The sequence below is a fragment of the Haliaeetus leucocephalus genome, unplaced genomic scaffold (assembly GCF_000737465.1).
Source record: "Haliaeetus leucocephalus isolate CR32 unplaced genomic scaffold, Haliaeetus_leucocephalus-4.0 Scaffold450, whole genome shotgun sequence".
Taxonomy (NCBI): domain Eukaryota; kingdom Metazoa; phylum Chordata; class Aves; order Accipitriformes; family Accipitridae; genus Haliaeetus; species Haliaeetus leucocephalus.
In genome coordinates this window covers 1,059,372-1,078,906 of record NW_010972886.1, presented here as the reverse complement: position 1 = coordinate 1,078,906, position 19,535 = coordinate 1,059,372, and positions in this window count along the sequence as shown.

The window sequence follows — 19,535 nt, the reverse complement described above, 5'->3', positions numbered from 1 at the left end:
TGTATGGACGGAAAACAAAGTATGAACCAAGTTGTAACTGCACCCCTTATACTGCTATTTTCTTCATTTTGCTACGCTTCACAGCTCTTTCACGGTAGCTTTTTGAGCTATTCCTTAGAATAAGAGAAGAATACAGAGAAAAATCAAAGTACTGTAGATGGACTCTACAACAATAAATAACCACCTTTTCATCTGGTTTTATTAAAAAATAGTTTCAAACAGCATTGAAATTCCTTTACAATTTTTCATTTCGTTCACTCCCTCTTTCAGGTTTTCCTTAGGAAGACAAGAATTATTTTTTCTTTTAGTTGACCGTTGATTTTAAAAAATATTGATTTAATAAAAGTATAATAAAGTCAGAAATGTTGGAAAAGCTCCATTTTTTCTTTAAAAAATTAATCACTGTCTGTTTTCTATTCTATTTAGATAAAATAATTTCCCTGACCAAAGAGGGAAGCTCCGTTCTCTATTCTGTGTTCAAGCATTGGTATCACAATTGTTTCCTACTCCTTAAATGTTTATTTAGCATATCTATACTGACTATCTAAAAGCCAACATGGATAACAGGGCTCAGAGAAATAACAGCAAGAAGTAAAGAGTGAAGTGAGGGATATTTAGAGTAAAATTTTTCCTTTCAGGATCTTATTAAGATTTGTTTTTTCCCCAGAATAACTGAAAAAATAAGACTGGGAAAAAACAGAAACAGTCCTAAAATTTCAGTAGAAAGACTAATTAATTTCTTCAAAATTCTGTTATCCTCATATGACCAATTCTGCAATTTCCTGCAAAGCCAATGGGAAACTTGCTGTAGAATTCAATGGTAACTAAATTAGTGTCTATTCACTTTCAGGTTTTCTTTCACCTTTCAGTTTGCTTGTTATCTTTGCAAAAGAAATGGTTTCCTCAAGGAAAAACATCTGATGCTGCTGAACTTGGTAAGATTTTTTTTTTAATTATAAGATTTTCTGTACCTTCTTGCTGAACAAAAGCACACTTCATCTAAATAATTGTTATGGCTTTATTATTATTATTATTAAATATTCTGAATCCCTCATGTTTCAAAAAATCCATTGGGATAAAATAGCTATAGACTATCTAAAATTAGATAAGCATTGAGAGATGGAAATGACTAGCAAATTAGTAGAAGATGATAGATATAAGGGAGATGTTAAGACCATAGCAGTTCTGTGATACTGATTGGGAGATGGGCAATGTTTTTTTTTTTCTTCTTCTTTTGGAATATGAGTGATTTCTGGGATTTCCTCTGTGTTTTTACACACTTATAGTCTAATTGCTATGATAGTTTGTTAGGGTCTTTTACTACTTGAATTATTTGTATTCTGGCAAGGAAGAACAAGTGACTGAAATGGAGTATATGCACAGCAGGAGCAGAAAATTGCCTGGAGCTATGCCAGCTCCAGCTGTGAGAAGATGGCATCTGCTTGGCTAAGCAAGTAGAGTCAGATCAGTATTTAGATAAAAATTCTTTAAAGAACAAGACTAGGAAATTTGTATGGGGTAAGGACCAACTGAGCTTTATGATGAGGAATATCTGCTGTCCTCCCTTTGGAACTGGCTAACACTTTTGAAGGATAGCAAATAAAAATTTTTTAAAATTGTATCAGTCTCTGCCTAACCTGTTGTGTGCATTATGAACTTTTCCATCTACACCTTATGCCACAGAAACTTAGTTTTTGTTGCCTCCTTCTTTTTAGAAAGTAACTCTGATGACATCTGTTCCATTTTTTAAATCTCTAACATAAGAAATATTCACCAACTGGTAGGAATACAAAGTTACTAACAGCAAAATGAAATAATTTGTACTGCAAATTGAAGGTTCAAAATTCTTAACCCATATATAAACTTCATGTTGCTTTAACATATATAACTCACTATGGTCTCCTGAAGAATAGGAGTGTTTGTTATTTACAGTCATTTCATTTATTAAATGGTTTACATGTTCAATGTATTCAGTAGAGGAAATAAATTTCTCCTAAAAAGACTATTGGAAGACATAGTTATTAGTGAAAATCAACTCTGGGAATGAAGGACTTTTAATAAAACTTTTCCTCCGTACAGATTGTTGAGATAGTTAATACTGATATATTTGACAGAGCTGCTTTTTGAACCCATTTCCTATATGCACGTGGAACACAATTAATCCAGCTCAGCAGTTTAAATCAGTGCAGAAAATCCATGCAAAATACCTTCTAGTCTGGCATCCAGTGAGTTCATATCTGGTAAGAAAAAAATAAATACATGTGCAACTCTATGAAGGAAAGAGCAGCTAAGTTTAAAATGACATGAATGTTCTTTGTTAGAGAGGACACTCAAAGTCAATGCTGAGTCACTGAAGATAAGCCAATAAGACATTTATTTCATTCTGGTTTTGAAAGAGGATAGCCCAAGTGCAGCAGAGAATTGGTGTGAATGGAGGAATCCAGCAGGTGATGCTGGCACAAGGAATGAGGGTTGCTGCCACATGCTTGCCCAAAATTCACTTTCAAGATGGGAGTGAAAACAAATATAGAAGCAATTAGTCAACATATATAAATGATTAGTCAGCTGCTTCTATCTTCTAAATAGCAAATGACAATAGTAAAATGAAAAGGCAGGGCAAGGGATTTAAAAAGAATAAAAGGAAAACCATTCAAAATAGAGGGAGACTAGAGCCAAAGTCTTAATAAATTCAGTTTTAATTTAGTTGTGTGGTTTTATATGATTTCTGAGAAAACAAATTACCTCTGTTGGGATTTATTTAGCACATGTTACAAAAGCAGGTAAGCACTGATGCATGAAATTTTCATGTCCCTAAAGTCCAAGCCTGTGCTCCTCAACCTGTGGCTGAAACTCAATATGCTGCTTGCAAGATTCTCTGGTACCACTCACAATCTTACATTTCACTCCCCATTTCACTTCTTCCTTTGGTTTGTTGAGAAGCACAAAGCATGATGTGCAAGTGTCATACTGGTTCACTATGAGTGCTTCTGGGCCAGAAAAGGTGAAGACTTCTGAGTAAGCTTCCTGACATGTTTGAATTAGTTAACAACTTTAATTCATTTATCCTTCAATATTCATATGGAAGACATTTAAAATCAGATGCTTGTAAACTGATGTTGAGATACACTGGCAATATTATTACTCTAATACTGTAATGAGGGATACAATTTTTTCTCCTAGACCTGGTGAATAATTCACTATACAAAGTTTTTAACATACTTCACTGTTTTTCTGGTCTCAAATTCAGCCCCATTTTTAATGACCTGATCATTCATTCCTGTGGGTAAATGCTTGATCTGTATGTTATGACCAGTTTTCAGTGTCTTACCTTTGGAAAACTGATTAGTTCTGAGCAGGCATATGAATTTTTTAAAAGGGCGGGAGAAATACACATCTTTTGTGTGGAGACTGAGCTGTTAGACCTTTCCAGAGCAGACTTTCATGTTCAAACCTCTCTGATAACAAGTAGCTGAAAGAAGAATCCCAGTTTTCCCAAGAATAAGGTAAAACGTGAGATTATTAGGTCTTGTAATGTCAGAGTGTTTCTGTTCATGCTGGTACACATTTATAGAAAGCCATATAGGCAAAGATAAAGTGTGTATAGAGCTAAGATTTCTTCAGGATTGAACAATGGCTGAGTATGAATTTTCAAGGCCTTTTTAAAACACATATTTTCTATTCAGCTCACATTTTAGGAAATTAATTCTGAAAACTCTCAAATAATCATATAGTTATTTTTCTTCATTGACACTGTTTTAAATGTACACTTTGGTTTAGCTTTACCAGAGCTAAGCTCTCGTAGATAGCAACTTTTTCTCCCTATGTCATGTTTCTGAGGCCACATTTCAGTGACGAGTGAAGCTATTGTTTCATACAGATTCTCTTTATTTCCATTCTACCTCAACATTGCGCACATTATTTTCTGCAAGTGCATTTAAAACAGTATATGATGAAGAAAAGAAATCCAGCTAAACAGCTACAGTCAATTACTTTGAGACACCATAATTCTCAAAGAAGCAAAGATGATCAACCTTTGACATGCAGACCAGGTAGATGAATCATCTATGTTTGGTGATCCACGATATCAGCTGGATGCCATTGATCATGGTTGATATTAATTGGGCTCAGTATGTTGAATATGACTCAGGCACACACAGATGAATGATGATTGCTTAGAATTATAAGAGGTGAGCTAAGCAGTTTAAGTGAAGTGCCCCACCTAGCACTTCACTGTCCAGTAATTCCTTTGTCTTCCCTCTACAGAATCAGAGAACCAAACCAAAACCAAAACCAAAAAAAGCCCCACAGATGCAAATAGATTATATTTCTAAATTAGCAATAAGACATTTTTAACTCTGAAGTGCTGAATCCTAAATAATCATCTCTAGGATATTTTACACTATACTGCATGTCCTGAATGGAAACTCTTAGGATGATCTACCTGGTATTTATTTACAGTGCTTCTCACTTCTGGGGACTGAAAAAACCTCAGTATTACTTACACTAAATATTTTATATTTCCCCAGCTAGAAACCTGTTACTTCAAGTATACACACCCTTTCAAATCTTTTCTGACTATGTGAAGAGAATGCTAATTCATTTTCTATAGGAACGTTTTCCAAAAAACACAAAGTAATAACAGACACATTTACAGCTTCAGCACAAACAACAAGAGATTGCATGAAGACAAAGATTGATCTATTCTTTTTTCTTTCATTAAACATGTTCCTCTAGGTCACTTCTAGGAAAAATAATGTGGAAGCATCTCCTGATGTTTCTGATACGGGGACAGTAAAGTGAATAAAATGAGGATTTTAGGCTTCACAGCCATAAAACTGGTATATCTGAAGAGCACTGTAATCAATTCTAAAACTTGAAGAAATAAAATACGCCCATATTTCTTCACTCAAAGTGTACTTATGGAGCAGGAATGAATAAAAAAAGAGCAATGAGCTTCAATAACTTCAATACAGACTTACTCTACATCAGTTCCTTAAGAAATTTAGAAGAAAAATGACAGTTAGGAGCATACCATCATTTTATCCTACAGTAACAGATTATTTATGGTTTTCTTAGCCTATGAGTCAAAATGTTCTTCCCCTACAACATGTTTTCTCTTTAACTGAAGTAAGCTTATATGACATATAAGTAGCTCATGAAAAAAATGTTGTTTTTTTTTTCTCTCACTGGCCTGCCCACAAGCAGAATGAGCTGTTTGGCCCCATAGGCAGGCAAAGTGGATATATAACCTGAATTTGCTTCCAGCCTGATATGTTGTGTTTTCGTCCAGATGTGCTAAGAAATCCTTCTACACCTCCCTTTCCCACTCAGCCTGCCATGTACAATACATAAGGCTAAGAGAAAACATTTTCTTTTTCTTCATTTTTAGTATCTTTCCCTCCTTTAATACTGTTATTTTAAAGTAATACTATGATTGAAGTGCAATAGCCTCAGAATCTTCCCTAACAACTTTGTAACCACTGCTGTAAAGAATATGCAAAACCAAAACTAACTTTGCAGATTTGCCAGTTTACATTGTCTGTAATTCAGTTGTTATTGAAATGCAAACTAGCAGGTATCCAAATTCAGAATCCTATTGCCAGAATCACTGGCTTTATCATAGATCTGTGCTTTATCTGCTGCAGTGCTATAAGTTAAAAAGTACTATAAATTAAATTGGATTTCAAAATAAAACAACCATTAGACCTAACTGTGGCACCAGACAGAACTGTAACATCATTTTTCTCTGTTATTGTCCTCCTTTTTGATGTCAAGAACTTCATTTCACGTGGGAAAAAAAAAATTCCCCTTCTGCCTCAGTCACGCATACTGAATTTGGTTTTTAGGTAAGTTAGTAGTCTGACAATCACAATCCACTTAACGTATATTTGCATGCTACTGTCATATTTCATACCAGTTTAAATATGCCTCCGTAACTAAGAATATGGATGAAAAGGTGTAAATCCCCTCAGCTCCTGGCTTTTACTGTGACCCTGTTCAGGCAGTTTAATATTCTCTTGAATTCCATGAAAGTGTGTATGTCTATACATAAAATCTCTTAACTTTAAAGAAACCAGAGATTTAGTGCCAAAATAATATAGTTTATTACAAATTGGTTAAATTACATTTCTCTCTGAGGTTGTGACAGAATCCACTCCCAGTTGGAAAGGTTCAACCAGAGTGTAGATATTCCTTTAACCTAGGACACTTTTGCTTCTTTGCATTGCTTGGAAAAGAAATAGGTCCTTTTGTGAGAGAGTGCTACCTACACAGATGCTCTCTACTACCTTATTTCCTTGTTTCCCCCACATTCTGTCCTATACATGGGCAAAAATAGAGGATGTCCAGACATTTTTTTATGATCCTGGATAAATCTTGTCCCAGGAGCTGTCAGGCAACAGAAGGTTAATCAGTACAATTTCAGTAACAAGCTGTCCCCAGCATTTTTTAATGCTGAATAGCTCAACCTCATGTAAATGCTATTTTAATCCAAACTATTTTGCATAATCTCATTGGATCACATGCCAGATGTTTCTTGTTCATGCAAGCAACTAAGTACATGCAGGCGATGAACACCCGAATTCAGAAATAGGCAATGCATATATGTAAAAAGACAGTACTTACTACGTACAATCACTGTGATGAGTTTTGCATTTAATGTTGAGTCCATGCTTAGAAGAATACATTCCAACACCAATCATTTTATTTTAAGATGTTGTCGTGGTTTAACCCCAGCCAGCAACTAAGCACCACGCAGCTGCTCACTCACTCCCCCCCCCATCCAGTGGGATGGGGGAGAAAATCAGGAGAAGAAGTAAAACTCCTGGGTTGAGATAAGAACGGTTTAATAGAACAGAGAAGAAGAAACTAATAATGATAATGATAACACTAATAAAATGACAACAGTAGTAATAAAAGGATTGAAATGTACAAATGATGCGCAGGGCAATTGCTCACCACCCGCCGCCCGACACCCAGCCAGTCCCCGAGCGGCGAATCCCTGCCCCCCCCTTTCCCAGTTCCTAAACTAGATGGGACGTCCCATGGTATGGAATACACTGTTGGCCAGTTTGGGTCAGGTGCCCTGGCTGGGCATGAGAAGCTGAAAAATCCTTGACTATAGTCTAAACCCTACTGAGCAACAGCTGAAAACATCAGTGTTATCAACATTCTTCACATACTGAACTCAAAACATAGCACTGTACCAGCTACTAGGAAGACAGTTAACTCTGTCCCAGCTGAAACGAGGACAGATGTTTATATGCCAAAGGTTTTTTTAATTATTAGTTGAATGGGTCATTCTTTTTCCCAGAAGTCATTTGCAGATAAATGTACAAAGACATGCTCTGTTATGAGATATACCCTGTGTTGGTGTTCCATAATTTAGAGTTATTGAATCATGATGATTCAAATGACACAATGCTGATACCAGTAACAGCAGAATAAGATAAAAATTCCTGTCAAAGGAAATAGAACTTTAATCTGGTTTTGGCCTGGTTTCATGAGGAAATATGTTTGTGTTATCATGGTGTCTGTCAGCAAAGCAGCTGTGTAATTTTGGTCATATTCAGCCAAATTATTCTTTCAAAGATTAGTAGTTAGGTATAGGAAAGTTGTTAAATTATCCAAGGCAAGGCAGGCATAGCTCGGTCATGACACGTTCAACCTGATTGCAGCTGGCCAGGGAACCACCATTGACATGCTGGTGACAGACCTCTAGGACAGCAAAACTGAGCTGTCCAGTTAGGGCATCTTAGAAGATCTGTGCAAAAGAGAAGCTTGGAAAACTGGGGCACATTGGACACATATCTGAAAGAAATGAAGCTTTTCCTGGTCCAGGAGTGACTTGATGATCTGGGAGGGTTAAAAATACCAAAAATTTGATCAGTTGAAATAATACTGGATGTTTAACATGTAGTTACACTTGAAAAGCTGCAAAAATCTTTGTTTGGCATTAGATTTCCTTTTAGACCTCTGAGCACATGTAACTGAAGTGTTTAAGTAAGACTTGCAAGAATTAGGTTATAACAATACAAAAATACTTGCAGAATGGTTTAAATTCTTTTCTAAGGAGTTTTCTTTAATGTTCATTTTGGATTAGAGAAAGATACCTTCTAAGTATAACTGTGGTTATCAGTGAGGGAAAAATGTTATCTGGTTCTTATAGCTAATGATTCCCGAAGTGTTTGCTTTTCATCTCAAATGTATCTATTAAATAATCTGGTGACTCCACTGATGACACAACATTGCCTCTTCTCTCCTTTCCAAATAAGAGACTTTTTAAAAGACAATTGTAGATGCAAAATTATTCTGAAAATAACTCAGATTTTAGAAAATCCACTTTAAATGGAATTTTTTCCCATATCTTGCAGTAGGAATTTCAGCAAATCTTATTGAGGATAATTTAGTCAAGTAACCATTTGGCATACAACAATTTTAGAAGCACTGTGATACTCAAAGCACATAGTAAAATTTATAGTAAGGATCTGCGTGATGCCCTTATTTTCTTCCCTGTAATGAAACCAAACTTTCCATGATACTGTGCATCTGTTAATCTTAGTTGCGTACAGGGGATGGACAACATGCGCCAGGCAGGTCTCCACTGTATCAGCCCAAGCATGAAAAAGTCTCTGAAGCACAATGTATGTAAGTAGAAACTAAATCTGTAAAAGTCCAGAATGATTACGTGAACTATCTGTTTTAGTTCAGGAAAAGTGATTCCTGGAGGCACTTCTGGTCTGAGAAAAAACCTTTTGGTTCAGGAAAAACTCCTGTTCACTCTGCTTTCTCAAGTTGATTTAGACTTCTCAGAAACACAGAATAATCAAGACTTGGAACTGTTTCAACTGTCCTTTGAAGATTTTTGTTATCCATTTTATATCATAGAAAGTCCCCAGCTAAAGACAACAGCTCTAATGAGTGTGGGTGCTGTTGTCTTTCAATTTTATAGCTATTGAACCCAGAAGGATTCTATTTCTCTAATGCTGCATTCACTAGGCAGTTGCAACTACCCATTGCTTACTGGCTGAGTCCCTGTACGTCTTTCAGCTGGTAATATAATCCTGAGCTGATGCTAAGCACTTGCGTGCTTTTACCCACAGAGCAAAGTCAATTATTTTCTTGGATCCTCCCAGGGCACATATGCTCTATTACAGTTTTGTGAGTTTACTTGCTATAAAACTTAATATGGAAAGTATTGTGTATTAAAAAAGTTATGTATAAAATGTCCCTTAAGAGTGACATTTGTATTGAGCAGGTGGGTGCTAGCACTAAATAGCTCTTGATTAGTATGTGTTTAATGTCAGATGACCTTTAAATGTCTCTTCCAACCCAAACCATTCTATGATTCTGTGATAGATAATGTGTCAGAAAGTTGGTTCAAGATACAAGACATGGTCTCAAATTATACCTTGTCAAGACTTAATCAGCCCTGCTGTCAGTTAAACATCTGGACAAAGACTAAACTTGTGCAAGGTGCACATAGAAGTCCTTTGACCAGCAATCACAGACCCTAGTAGTAGCATCAAAAAAAGAGGTACAATTAGGAAAAAGTTTTGCAGAACTACCTTTTTTTTAAAAACTGAAACATACCCAGAGCAAGGCTGAGATTCTACCTAAAATTTGCAATCAAATCATATAATAATTTAGACTGGATGGGGTTTCTAGAAGTTATCTTGTCCTTCCTCCAAGGTCCAAGTTCTAAAGTCCCAGTTGGCCGCAAGGCCAGTCATGAAGTTACATCCAACTGCAGCATTAAGTCATCTTGCTCAGGGCCTCAAGTTTTTAAGATGTCTAAGGATGGTGACTCCACAACTTGTCTGGGCACCTATTCCAATGTTTTGCTACCTCAGAGTGAAAAAAAATTTTTTTTTCTTCTGCAAGTGGATATTAAGGGATAAAACTAAATACATATAAAACTGGGAATGCAAACAAACCTGAGAAAATTCCACAGATAATTTTATTAAAATAAAAATTATCCAATCAATAATCATCGATCTTGTGGAGATCTCCAACTGTTATACACACTAAATATAGGATTTAGTGTGTGTAATGGTAATTTTTATCTCAGCATTGCATTAGAGTGCTGTATCTCCTCCATCACTGCCTCCTTATGCCAGTAAATTAAGTTATTCACATAGTCATGTGCCTTCTCTGAAAGACTAAGGACATTCTTCAACTTATTGACTACATAATATTAATTATATTTAACATTTATACACTGTGGTTTGGGTTGTCCTTTTTTTTTTTTAATCTCTAAAATGCTTTATCAATATCAACCATGAATTTAGAGCAGACTAGAGATAACTGAGACTGAAGATCAACATTTGGCAATTATGTCTGGGGACTGGAATGAATTCTGAGGAAAGATTATGCACTTAAAGAGATTGTTTTTTATTTTAACCACTGGAAATTCAGTTCATTTCAAGCCATAAAAATCCAAATTTTCCTTACTTTTAAGCTTTGAGACCATCACTAGTAAAAGATCAATATTAATATTGATGCTGAAATATTTATTAATGTCTTCCACAGTAATAGGGAAATGAATGTGTAACAATTTACAACACTAATTTTCCAAATTCTCTAGTGCATATAAATACATAGTGCACTTGAGGAGTCAGATTTTCTAGAACATGTGTTTTAAAGTCATCAACCTCTTTCCAGATATTATAGTCTCTGAGGTTATGGTCCTCAGGCTTTTAGCATTAAATTGTCACATTAATTTGGTCAGTGTAAAATGATACGAAATTAAGTTATTCTGCCTACTTATCTCTCCTCCCATTATTCAAAACCAAGCATATGCCTCAAATATTGAAAAGCCAAAAATCACAGGGATTCCTTTGCAACACTAGGGAAACAAAGCAAAACAGATATCATTATTATATTATAATAGTGTTATTAGAACATTATAATACCTAGATTCACTTTAGCAGTTTTTTTCTTATGGAGCTTATATTCTGTATATAAGAATAAAGAACCCCAGTAGAGGAGACATGGTCTTCTCAAGATCACTGACTCCTTGAATACAGTGTCTCCTGCAAGGGTCCCAATAAACCTCCATTGATCAACCAATTCCCTACCTGCTCCATAAAACCAGCATTTATGTAAATGCACAAAGATAAACAACACTTCACAATACACAGTGAAATGGGCTACTGGAGATCACTAAACCAGGCTACTTTGGGCACGTGCATTGCACTCGCACCTTCAGTGCCACAGGCCAATGACTTCATCCTGCTCACAAACTTCAGTGTCAGAGGAGCAGTCCTTTCCTTAAAAACATTTGAGACCTTCTGCTGCCTGCAGTTGTTTGTCTCTGCCCTCACATGCCTCTTCAACCAATGCCTCAATTCCTGCAAGTGGCTGCAAAGTGAGTATTCAGACGGTGAGATGCCAAGACAACAGACTTGGTGAGATCACCTGAACATCAGTGCAGCAGATGCCATATGCATCATCCTCACTTGCTACAAGTCCAGCAGCATTTCACTGGAAATTGGTTGAGCTGGACCATCTTTTACTGGATTAATTGCTTCATCCTGAGCGACATCACAGCTTGTTAAAATGCCTATAAAATAGCTTTTACATAAGGAAATTAGAGTGGAACACTTGTTTGTGAAGAATTACATTCATTTAGAAAAACATCCAACGGTGTGAAAAGGATAAGCTTTGCTGTTTATTCAATGTGGGAAGATATAACTGCTTTTACTGTTTTGATATCTGGAGACTAGTCACAAACAATGTCTAATCTGTCAAGCTAATATACTAGTGCAGGTAATTATCTTATAGATAGAAATGTAGAAGTGTTTTCTAGAAAGATAAGACTCAAAAATATTTCTGAGTTACATACAATCCCTGAATGGTTTACAGAGAAGATTTGAGGAATTTGAGAAGATTAATTAGCAGATGATCTTACTGTGCTACCTCCAGAGTTAGAACTCAGAAACTAAGCAATCCTGAGTTAGTTAGCAATCAAATTTGGTATTTTTCATAATATATTGATAAGTAGTTAACTTTTTTTTAAAACCAGTCAGTGCAAATGCTAGTGTTGACTGCTTTTCCATTCTTATCTTTTTGTCAAGTCAAAAATTTTTAAGGTCAGATCTTAACAGGAAAAAAAATGTTGATTTTTACATTTTCTTTGTCAACAAGTACAGAATCAGTTACACTTCTATGAATATTGCTAAATTTTTTAAGTATGACTTTCTCCTATTTTTGAAAATCCTTATTAGGGAAAGACATCTTTCAGGGGTTACTGGTTACCTGGATGCTCATTCTCTCCTGGAAAATTTCAAATCTTAGAAGTCTGTATCCACGTTTTCCCTCATGTAAACATGGACATGACTTTTACATTTATGATGTGAATTAGTTGCAAAGGCAGTTAATTCAAATTTATACAGTGACCTAATGGTAGTTGCCTTCAATTGAAATATCCATCTTGAGATTTCATACTGATCAAGTTCTCACTGAACTGGAAATCATGTTTTCCAAAATCTCTGAACAGATCCTTTAAAAAAAAATAGAAGATTCCAGAGATTATACAGTTCTTTCTACTAACTTGAGCAATCACCACGCTTTCTTAGGTGTATTCATTTCAAGTGAAGGCTTTCTTTCCCTTTTGCATGTGTTTTTCTTCAACTTATTAATTTCCTGTTCTTTTCATGTGTGAAAGACTTGATCAATACAACTCAAAGATGGTTATTCGCTAACTGATTCCTGGATGTTGTTTTTCACTATTTACAAGTATTTGATTTGGGTTTATTTTTTGTTGTTGTTTTCTCATGGCCTTCTAACATTTATGGTTACATCTTAACAGAGTTCCTCAGTCTTCATTGTCTTCATTCCTCATATCTGCTATGGTATCATTTATATCGTATGTTTTCATCTGGCAGAAGTTGATAACCTTCACTTCCTCTACTAAATTATTAGCACAGTACACAAAAAATCAGGCACAAGAGCTGCTGCACTGGCTTTACTCTGAGCCATCTGTAGTAAAGACTTAGGACACAGTAATTTGTCATGTGAAGACCTTTTGTGATATGATGTTGAACTTCAATGTCCTCTTCTAGTAGAGTCAGAGCCATATCTTAAATGTTTAGTATATATTCTAATAACTTAGTTAAAACTCTCATAGACTGTGGTAGGTTGACCCTGGCTGAACGCCAGGTACCCACCAAAGCCATTCCATCACTTCCCCCTCCTCAGCTGCACAGGGGAGAGAAATTATAACAAGGGCTCCTGGGTCAAGATAAGGACAGGAGACATCACCCACCAATTATTGTCATGGGCAAAACAGACTCAACTTAGGGAAAATTAACTCAATTTATTACCAATCAACCAGAGTAGGGTAATGAGAAATAAAACCAAATCTCAAAACACCTTCCCTCCACCCCTCCCTTCTTCCCAGGCACAGCTTCACTCCCAAATTCTCTACCTACACCCCCCTAGCAGCGCAGAGGGTCAGGGAATGGGGTTTACGGTCAGTTCATCACACTTTATTTCTGCCGCTTCATCCTTCTCAGGGGCAGGACTCATCACACTCTTCCCCTGCTCCAGTGTGGGGTCCCTCCCATGGGAAACAGTCCTCCACGAACTTCTCTAGCGTGGGTCCTTCCCACGGGCTGCAGTTCTTCACAAACTTCTCCAGCGTGGGTCCCTTCCACGGGCTGCAGTCCTTCAGGCACAGACTCTTCCAGCGTGGGTCCCCCACAGGGTCACAAGTCCTGCCAGAAAACCTGCTCCAGCATGGGCTCCTCTCTCCACAGATCTGCAGCTCCTGCCAGGAACCTGCTCCAGCGCAGGCTTTCCCCTTCCGGAACCCACCTGCTCTGGCGTGGCTGCAGGTGGAGATCTGCTCCAGCGTGGACCTCCCTGGGCTGCAGGGACACAACCTGCCTCACCATGGTCTTCCCCAGGGGCTGCAGGGGAATCTCTGCTCCGGTGCCTGGAACATCTCCTCCCGCTCCTTCTGCACTGACCTGGGGGTCTGCAGGGTTGTTTCTCTTACACGTTCTCACTGCTCTCTCCAGCTGCCGTTTCTGTCTGTCCCAGCAACTTTTTTTCCTTCTTAGATCTGTTCTCCCAGAGGTGTTACCACTATCACTGATTGGCTCAGTTCTTGGCTGGCAGCGGGTCCATATTGGAGCCGGCTGGCATTGGCTCTGTCAGACATGGGGGAAGCTTCCAGCAGCTTCTCACAGAAGCCACCCCTGTAACCCCGCCGTGCTACCAAAACCTTGCCACACAAAGCCAATACATAGACATAAAAGAATATCCTTATTACATCAAAATTGCACAATGGATTCGATTTCTCTCACTTCTTTTAAAACAGCAAATAAATCAACTAAAGCCACACTGTTAGAATGAGTCCTGTAATAACCGCATTTATGTTGTCTAAAATTTCAGTGTTGATAGTATTATCAAAATATTTCTCTAAATCTTTCTTGAAGCACAGAGTTTATGAAAGTTTTGATTCAATAATACTCATCAGCATTGGGCAGTCATCAACCATGAGAATATTCCTATCATCTCCCCTCTCTCTCTCTGGAACTGCTCATATAAATTAAGAGGTAGAGCCATATTCCCTTTCTTATCCTCATCCTTCCTCCAGGACAGCTCCAAACCTCATTCAGAACAATGGAAGAAAACAAGCATATACATTCCAAGAAACCCAGTATGCAAGATTTATTTGGAATAATGTGGTATTTGAAAATAAGTTTTACAAATATTTCAAAAAAAGTGAGTTGCAATCTGCGTAAGTTATGTGGTGTGTGAGCGTATGTGTGTGATTTCCAAAAGTGCCTAGCTTATTCTTTTCCCATACCACCCTGCCACCCCTCCCCATTCCTATTGAAACCTGTCCAGAGGTTCCCATTCTGCAATGAGGTGAAAAGAGTTCAGTCACTTTTGATGAACCAGATCCTATCTGAACAATAGCAAGATGCAGTCTTCAATTCTCTAGGAGAAAATAGCATGTAGAACAAGCAACAAATACCTAACCGTGCAGTCAGCTGTGGTTAGTTCCCTAAACAGGTTCTTGTTTATTAATGATGATTTTCTGGGTGTTAACAATTTTGCAATGGTACAAAAGCTCCATAAAGCTGTTTAGCAGAGTCAGCATAATGTTCAACTATGGTCTCTGAAGTGGCACTGAATATAATTGAAGCCTTTTCACATTTGGTGTTTCATGCAGTTCAGCATCACACATTGCTGATATCCACTAAAAGCAACAAATAAATTTCCCAGCACGGACTGGAGTTTAAATGACCTCTCTGCATGAAACTCCAACCCAAATCCCAAGGGCCATATATTAAGCTTGTTCATTGATTTTAAACAGACATCACCCTTAAAAGAAGTGGCAACTTAAAACTGATGATGTAATAAGTCTCGTTTACCCACATCACTTGTGAACTGATTCTTCCATTTTAAAGATAATTCTCAAGCAACCACTAAAGGAGAAAAACAAATCAGCAGCTAAATTACTGGGGATAGGAACATTCTGTTCATTTTTACAACTGCCTTGTGCTGGCATAAAAAATATATCCAAGGAAGATGGAAATAATCAAAGCTCACTTTCTTTTAGATTATCTACAATGTACAGGTATTGTTTTACTTTTGAAAACAAGCTATCTATCTCACACCTGATTAAGTTACTTCCAAACTTTTTTTGCTTTCAGGATCACAGTATTTATCTTATGTTTAAAACTGCTAAGTGACCCCTATTTTTATTTAGGGTGTTTTTTGCACAGCTGACTTCCTCATATTCCTTCTTGTCTGGCAGATGATGGTTATCCCCTAGTCCTTGTCCTGGTTTTCTCTGGGATAGAGTTAATTTTCTTCCTAGTAGCTGATATAGTACTGTGTTCTGGATTTAGAATGAGAATAATGTTGATAACACACTGATGTTTTAGCTGTTGCTGAGCAGTGCTTACACTAAGTCGAGGACGTTTCAGCTTCTCATGCTGTCCAGCCAGGGGAGGGGACACAGTCAGGACATCTGACCCAACAAGCCAAAGGGATATTCTATACCATATGACGTCATGCTCAGTATATCAACTAGGGCAAAAGCTGGCCGGCGGACCGCTGCTCGGGAACAGGCTGGGCATTGGTCAGTTGGTGGTGAGCAATTGTTTTTCATTTGCATCACTTGTTTTTCTTGGGTTTTATTTCTCTCTCTTTTTGTTATTTTCCTTTTTGTTACAATTTAATAATAATTATTTACAATATTAATAATAATAACAACAACAATAACAACAATAATTTTATTTCAATTATTAACTTTATTTTATCTCAACCTACAAGTTTTCTTACTTTTACCCTTCCAATTCTCTCCCCCATTCCACCGGAGGGGGAGTGAGCAAGCAGCTGTGTGGTGCTTAGTTGCCAGCTGAGGTTAAACCATTACAGTCCTATAAAATTGTAATCCTCTTTTAAAACCAGTGATATAAGCAAGGTATGATATTTATTGGTATCGCTCTACATTTGGGAAAAAAAGTCTTGCTTTCAGGAACATGTAGCTAAACATATTAATTTCTTCAGTCAACATAACAAAAGATTCAAGTTGGAAAAATTATACAGTCCAGCAGCCCCAAAGAAGAGTAGAGTCAAAGGGTTAGGAAGAGTATGAGTGCTGATAAAGAGTTTCTCCATGTTGGAGAGCACAGCATAGAAGCCAGGTGCACGTTACTGCTGTGACAGGCTGAGGACACCACTCATGACAGAGGCTTAAAATAAATTAATTCCTCATACACTTCCTGAATGCACATCCTTGTTCCCTAGGGACAGGCTGCAACTCCACATCTCTGACTGCTTTCCATGGCTTCTCATTCTCATTCACTCTGCCCGAGTGGTATCCTGCTCTCTTTTCCCTCACTGACCTTTCCTTTCCTTGCTATGGGCTTTGTGCACTTTCCAGAACCAATCCCTTCCCTGCCACTGTTTTATGTACTTTGCCTGCGTGAGGGTCTTTGTCTGCCCCCTCCTACTCTCACTCTCTTCTCACTCCACATACCAGAAGTTTGGTGTGTGTCCCATTCTGTCTTTCCAAATAATCCTTTTCCTCATGATTATTATTTACTTGATGAAATCAATTTGAAAATTGCCTTTGCTCCCATAATAAAAGTCCATAAGCACGAGGGAATATGATGTTTCATTTTTCTTTCTTCCCTACCTTAGGTTGCAACCTGCTTCTATCCATCTGCATTCATTCCTCCTACATGCTGGGAGTTGGCACGTCCCTCTTTCCTTAAAATCACTGCCGTGACACTTTCTCTCATATTCTTCATGCCCATCTTTCTGTCAGGAAAATAATGTAGGCTAACAATTTCCTCTGCTGGAAGGATGGATAAAGGCAGTTTCATTGTGCTGGGAGCTGGTATCAAATATCATAAATCAGTTCTTCTGTCTGAAGCCAATTACAAAGATGACTGAAATTATGAGTCTATTGAAGATATGCCAGAGGTTCCCTTCCCATTTTTGCAGCAAACTACTGGCATCCAGGTTTCCTCCTGATATTTTGGAAGTGATTTAGCATAGATGTTCTTAGTTACATTTTTTCATCCCAATAACAACAGTAACAGGTAAATGATAACAAGTTTAGTGTATGGCCTCTCAGTTTCAACCATTTAGAATTAATCTATTATATTTAATGCTGCAATCATTTCTTTGACTATAACTTTATTCATTTTGCAATATTATCCTGGGAAATGAAAAGTTTCAACAGTTGCCAATTTAATTCTTTTGATGTGCAAAGTAATTATTATTGATTTCTTATTTGCAGAGCACTACCAGTGTAGAGTTAGTTTCCTTTAGACTAGCAAATTACTGTTAACAAACTTAGGAAGATAAAACCTTCAGAAAAGGAGCTAGAAATTAATCTGCTGTGCATAAACCTTCAGCAAAGAGCAGGGAGGTATTGCTTGAAATTAAGTAGACCTCTCGCTAGGAGAAAGAATCAATACCTGGTTATGTTCCTTCTCCTGATCTCGGTTTTTCTCAGGTTTTTTTTAAATGTCTGAGATTCTTCACAAATATAACTCCTTCTCTAATACCTTATATAACTATACTAAGCTTTGCAAATTTTCCCTTGGAATTCAACCTTTCAGTTTCCACAGACTTCCTGCTGCTTTCTCTCAGATTTCCTCCCTCTTTAATCTTACGATTTTATGACATTACTGACTTTATAAATGAGTAAGGGTTACAGGTGAGTATTGTTCTGAAGAGGAAGCAGACTGCTTTTTATATCAGCTAGCTCAGTGGCTCATTCCCTCTAAAATAAACATTGCAAATGCAGTGATACAGTTGATGATTACTCTTCTTTTGTCCATCACTACTATTTAATAGGAGAGCTTCCCTTATCCATCAGCTGGAATAGTTATGGCTGAAGAAATACTTATTTTTCTTTTTTTTTTTCTTTTATTTTTTCCAAAAAAAAAAGCAGCTAAAATGTAAGATAAATGGAATACAAAATTCTCAGAAATCCCTTACTATAGAAGGCTGTTTAAAAATTCCCATGTGGTGTTGATTGAGATTTTTAATTTGTAAAATTACTAGCAGGTTTTTAAGCCTCACACCTCACAAAAAGAATGAGGTCCGGGCATTTAAATGCCTTGTAATCTGATAAAATTGTGTATGGCAACTCCATTGAGAGTTTAGAGCTTTAGAGAATCTGAGATATAGTAAATAATGATTGGCAATATCTACTGAAATATCTTTTCCTAAGCTTATGGCTGACATCTCTGAATCTCTGCTTTTGCTCTTTGGGAATACTTTAATGGCTTCTGTGAGAAAGACCATGATGGAATGCAAATTTTTTAAAAACAACTGAAAAAAATTACTCAGTAGATTTATTTACTTCTCAGAGTAAAGCAATAGCAACAGCCAAGTTTCCTAAAATAACTTGTAGTAATACTTGCATATTTCGGTACACCAGCTAACTCACTGTACTAGTTGGTGCTTATGACCTTCTCAATGTTATCAAATTAACATTGCAGTCATCGGTTTTGAGACACATGCAAAGTACTTACCTATTGCACAGACAAATCCCAAAATACAGGCTCTCAAGCTATGTCACTATGTGCTAACAATTGTCAGTGAAACAGTAATAAACAGAATACTAGTTCAATGAAATGTCCACAAGAATGTACTGTGTTTTATTCTATTAATTAATTGACATTGCTGCTTTATTTGTATGCTCCCTTAAGATGATTAATTTGAATAGTGGTGGTGAATGCCATTTACAACTAGATATGATCATAACAATAATAGTAAAAAATGGTTTTGAGTGGGCTTACTGTCAAGAGGCTAATGTGATATTCTAAAAGTGTTATCTGCATTTTATTAGTCAAGGTAATCAGCTTAATCACTATGAAAAGCTAAGATCTCTGCACCCTTTTGCCCTCAAAATACTTGAGTGTTTTTCAGTTGGATCTGAGGATTAAGGACTCCATTCCTGCTGCTTCAAGGAAATTAAAAAAGGATTCACAATTCTCCTGTTATTGTTGTAATACAGGCTGATTGCTGTCCTAAGTAATGATGGTAGA